The following is a 6,000-nucleotide window of genomic DNA, read 5'->3' as shown; positions in this document are numbered from 1 at the left end:
AAGATTCTGTCCACTAGAAGGAATCCTAAAAGAACCTTTTTCTATAAGCACTGTTGCTCTCAAAGTTTTGAATTCATCAATAAACTAAGAAAAGTTACACAGAAAATTGGAAGATTCAACTTTAATTTTCTCTTTTTTTTGTAAATCTTATTTAATTTTATTTTTTAGTTGTTGATGTTATTTTTTGCTTTTTTTTCTTTCTTTGCTTGACTTTTCATTTGTTTGTATCTTCTATTTTGTATCTTGATTAACCTGAGCACGTTGTTTTATCCTTTTTTTGTAGTATTTTTATTGTAGCTTCTTATTGACACAAAATAAATATATAGCTATACACTACACTGCACTTACAAAAGTCTTTTGCACAAATCATTTATAATTTAAGTAATTGAAATTAGTTTTAAAAAAACCTTATATTTGAAAAAATTATATCTAATGTGTTAACTTAGCCTTTAAATTTATAATATATAAATATATATCTCAGTGTTTTATTTCTTTTTGTGGTTAATTGAATGATTTTTGACAATAATTATTTTATCTCTAAAATGTTTAAGAAAATATTCAAGAAAATATTTAAGGAAATAAATTCTTATACATATAACTTATCACAAATTATTTTCTATCTTTTGAAATCCTTCTGGATTCTAACTTACAGTATGAATAAAGACTGTTATATATCATGAGATTTGTGTTGCATACTATGTGACGCCATTGCAATTTTATGCAAGGTAGTGCTTATAGGGGAAAGTGTTATATGCCAAAGCCTATTTTTGACGCCTTTTGTTAGGTTTTCAGTTACGTTTTAAAATATTTTAAACATCAAGGGTTTGTCATGAATCAAAACATCGCGCGACTTTGAACTAATGTATTGGTACCATAACTAAATTAGATATAAGTCCCTGAATTTAAAGGTGTGTTATCTCTCCTTTTCTAAAACATAACTTCAAGTTAATCAACTTAAAACCGAGGGGTTTTTTTTAATCAAATAACACTAAAAAGATAAAAAAACTTACTACAACATAGGCATTAAAAAAGCCATTCTCGGTCAATATATTTTCGAATAATGAAAAGTTATTGAAAAAGTTAAAAAATAAATATCGGTCGTATGTTTTGTCAAGTAAGAACCAATCCGAGGGTAAGTTAATGTGAACCTTGGAGAAACTTTAGCGAAAAATGTGTTTTTTTAAATGCATCAAGCATCGGTCTTTCGTAACAAATAATATATTAAAAACATCTTTATTAGCTTCTTGAAATAAAACGAAATTTTAATATTTATATACTAAGTTAAAAAAGTTTTAACGTTTCATAAAAATATTTGCGATACTGTGAGGGTGGCGTTTCTTTTTGCTACTAATAATTTATTTGTTTAATGTTTTTCTTGTTAGTGTATGAAGGGTAAGGGGAAGGGGAAAGGGAGGGTTTAAGGTTGTAAGGAAAGGTATGTGGAGGCTGGGATCGAGGTTCATGGTCTGGGGAGTACTTGGTTAGAAATGGGCGAGGCTTGGGGATAGTTTGGTTAGGAATGGGCAAGGTTTAATCGTTAAAGGGCTAGAGTTCTACTTGCTGTCCTCTATATATTCTGTTATATTATAAAACTCAAGAAATGTTCTATTAATGTGTAATGGTTAGCACTCTTATATTTATAACTTTTATATAATACAAATAATATTCGCTTACGCTTCTTGCAGTGTTCAATACTGTTTTTATCAATTACTCCTCTTTCTTTTACATCTTTTTTTATTACAAATATCTTTCTTTAATTAAATCCTTTGGTTTTAATTCTCCAACAATCAATATTAAAATCTTCTTCTTTTCTTTATTTATTCAACTGCTTATTATAAAACTGCTTGTTCATCAAAGTACTTTTCATATCAGAAAATTCTTTCTCTTTTTTATAAAAAAATTCTTCTTAAAACTTTTCTTCTAAAGAGACGACCGTACTCATCAGTCGCTCTAATCTCTCTCTATCCTTCTGACTTTATTTTTTTGAGTCTTTATAGTTTTATAGTTGTATTTTCGGTTGCGATATTTATTCATCTTTTATTTATGTGACAGGTTGATGAGTCTTCGCGTTTACGTCTTTTCCCAATTGTATTTAAAATTTCTTACGCTTTATCGTTTATGCATCTCCGTGTTTACGTCTTTTCCCAGTCGTATTTAACTTTTCTTCTTACGCTTTATCGTTCATGTGTCTCTGTTTACGTTTTTCCCCAGTTGTATTTAACTTTTCATCTAACGCTTTATTACTTATTTATGAGAAGAATTGATGAATCATCTTGAGTACAATTTTTTTGATCGTTGTTTTTATTTCAGTTCTCCCTCCTCACAATACCAACATCACATGCCTTCTATAATTTTGTTTCAACCCTTGAAAATATTGCTCTAATAATAAATAAATTCGTATATCTTTGTATAAGTTTATATATCCTTGTATAAATTTATAAATCCCTTGTATAAATTTATTAAGCTTTATTTTTTAAAAGACTTCAGAAAGTTCGGTTTAAAAAAGGCGGATTAAAACTTTTTAGTTTTGTTATTTTTTGTTTTCTGGAGATGGGACAAAACACCCAGTAACCGCCCCCGGCCAATATTCGCTGTTTTTGCACTAAAAAACACGCATGACGACCAAAACTGAACGAAAAGTGCAGAAAAAGGTTCTCTATCTGCCAAAAGTTTGTCTTTTGTCGCATTAAAAACACATGCGCAAGATGTGTTAGAACAAACCTTATTTATCAAACTCTTATTTTTTCATTAATTCTTGAATAGTTTTTTGGGCCATCTTCAAACGTTTTCAACTAGATTGACGATTGCTATTGCTGTTTTTAAACTGACACAAGTTGCTTTGGTCCAGTTAGTACTTCAATATTGTAATAAACATTTCCACATCGGCTATGGTTGTACATTTTCTAATTTACAGCTTGTTGATTAATTTTCATTAAAAGCTATAGATTTACTCGTCTTAGATAAGGCTCTTTTTCAAAAATGAAATAGCTGCAGGTATTTAAGATCACCTTTCCTACCTAAGTGATAGTCAGCTTTTTTGAACTGCTCTAAAATACTTGGATCAATGCAAGATTCAATAAAGGTTATGTGAGAAACAGCTAATAAAGTCACATTTAAAAGGTTTTGCTCTAAATAAGTAGTTGGAGTGTTAATTGTAATTAGCACAGGAAATCTTTGAACAATTTTTGTGCAGTCAACGCTATTAGAATCAACAAAACAATTTGTTGGCTTTGACCATGATCGCGCTCGAAAACAATTTGCTCAATAAAGACGAATTGATGACAGAGGTGAAAGAAAGAAAACCTGTGGGTAGACCAAGAACGCGTAAGCCAAAAGAGAAAAAGCCTGTCGATCCTAAATGGGAAAAACTTGTTGAAAATAGAAAAAATCCTTTCGCTTACAAAATCACCCATGTGGAGACAGGTGAGGTGACTGAATACAAGTCTCATTACCAATTAAGAAAAAAAACGGGTCACTACTGGAAGTACTTTGACAATAAAAACGGTTATCAAGTCATTAGGTTGTAAGAAATTTTAATTTGTTGAAAATTAAAATTTTTTGATCACGACAAAAAATTGAAATGGGTTAAAGAATTTTTTTCCCTATATAAAATGGATAAACTTAATATGAAAGCGTTAAAAGAGATGGCTAATGACCGAGGTGTCAAAGGCATCTCAAGAATGAGAAAAGCTGAGCTCATTGCAGCTATAAGAGCAACAAAGCCCATCATTGGGTATGGTCCTGCTCCTCAACTTGTAGCTCGTAGACGCACGACTGAGGCGAGACCGTTGCCTGCACCGAGACCTGTTTCCAATGACTTGATTTCGTTTGGTCCTGCTCGCTTGCAAAATCGAGTGACAAGAACTGAACCATCCATCCTTGACACACCTGTTGTCGATTCAACAAACGTCATTACTCCAAAACCTGTTCCTGCTCTTAGACCTGGTTGGCTTTCAAAAATTGCAACGACTGTTTACAACGGTTTCAACAAAATAAATGCTCTCGTTGATCCATACGTTCCAACTGCGGTGAAAAATGCAGTAAACAGCGTAAAAAATGGTGTTGAAGAAACGATCAAGTCTCTCAAAGGTGTCGTATTTGGTGCTCCTGTTAAGTTTGTATTGACTAATCATGCGCTAAAACACGTCACTGAGCAATTTACTTACACCCCCTCTGTTCGATATGAAGACCCTGAAGCCTTTTTAAACATGACCAAAGAGGCTGCCATCAAAGTCATTAAAAAAAACACAAAAACAAACCTTGTTTTAGTCTGCGAAATGATGCGTGTTAATATTGCTACTGGAGAAGAAAATCTTCGCACTGTGGTCTTCCCGTCTATATATGAAATTATTCTCGAATCAACAGACAAAGGAGAAAGCTTTAAAACATGGAAAGAAAGAATTCTTGAAAACATGTCCAACTACAACAAGGAAGGATCCAATTGGAGAGTCAACAAAATTTTAAGAGTAGAAGTTAACATGATTGATTGGATACCTTTCAGCGGTTCGTCCTACATCGATCTTCCTCCAGAGCTGAAAAGTAAAAAGACCATCATCAACATGAAAAACGATGACAATCAATGCTTTATGTGGAGTGTCACCAGAGCTATTAACATGAAAAATACGCATGACGAAAGAATTGATGAAGACTTGATTCTAAAATCTGAAGAGCTCAATTGGAATGGAATGGAATTTCCTGTTTCCCTTACTCAAGGTATCAACAAGTTTGAAGCGAATAATCCAGATATTAGCATCAACGTCTTTGGGTACGAAGAAAAAATAATCCATCCTTTACGAATATCTAAAATTTTAGATCGAAAGCATAATATCGATTTGCTGCTCATTTCAAACAAAGACACTAACCATTACTGTCTCATTAAAAGCTTAGGAAAACTGGTTGGTTCTTCAGTAACAAAAGGAAAAAGAAAACAACACATTTGCAGAAATTGCATGCAAGCTTATGACCAAGAAGAAAAGCTTCAAAAACATCAAGAAGACTGCTATAAACACATCTCGGTTCGAATTGAACTTCCTAAAGAAGGAACAACTGTTCAGTTTAAAAACTACAACATGTCCATGAGAATTCCGTTTGTGGTCAATGCCGACTTTGAATGTTTCACCAAACCCATCGAGAACAACACTGAATATAATAATAAAGAGTCATACACCAAAAAATACCAAAAGCATGCTCCAAGCTCGTTTAGCTACTTCATCAAATGCTTCGACGAAACCATTTACAAGGGAAAGCCAGTCATGTACACAGCTGAAAGCGATGACGATGACGTGGCTCAAAAGTTTGTCACCAGGATTGAAGAAGACCTTAAAAAGATTTGGAACGACAGCGATTTACTTCAACAACAATGGAAGGAAAATAGAATAGAAACTGATGAGGACAAGAAGAAGTATGAAGCTGCAACAGAATGTCACATTTGCAAAAAGGATCTTAACGGTGACAAAGTGTGGGATCACTGTCATTTGACTGGAAAGTACCGCGGTGCTGCTCACAAACAATGCAACATAGATTATCAAATCCCTAGTTTCATACCCATTTTTTTGCACAATTTATCCGGTTACGACAGTCATTTGTTTATCAAGAAATTAGCTGGAAAAGACGGAAAGCTAACTTGCATACCCAACAATGAAGAAAATTACATCAGCTTCTCGAAAAAAATCAAAGTGAGAGACTATATTGATGAGAAAGGTAAACCAAAAAAAGTATTGAAAGAAATGAGGTTTCTTGACAGCTACAGGTTCTTACCCTTCGGTTTGGACAAACTAACTAAAAATCTAACCAATGATCAATGCAAAAACGTTAGAGAATATTATCCTGAAGAAAAACAGTTCAACTTGATTAGAAAAAAAGGTATTTACCCCTATGATTGGGTAGACTCCATTGAAAAGTTTTCCGAAACACAATTGTCACCCAAAGAAGTCTTTTATTCCAGACTAAACGATAAACACATCACTGATGAAGAATACGAGCATGCGCATAACGTTTGGA

Source organism: Hydra viridissima, unplaced genomic scaffold (genome assembly GCF_058129835.1).
Source record: "Hydra viridissima isolate aposymbiotic clone 2 unplaced genomic scaffold, HvirCarnegie_v1 scaffold_9, whole genome shotgun sequence".
Classification (NCBI taxonomy): Eukaryota; Metazoa; Cnidaria; class Hydrozoa; order Anthoathecata; family Hydridae; genus Hydra; species Hydra viridissima.
The sequence above is the reverse complement of the archived record's forward strand: the minus strand, read 5'-3'. Positions refer to the sequence as shown.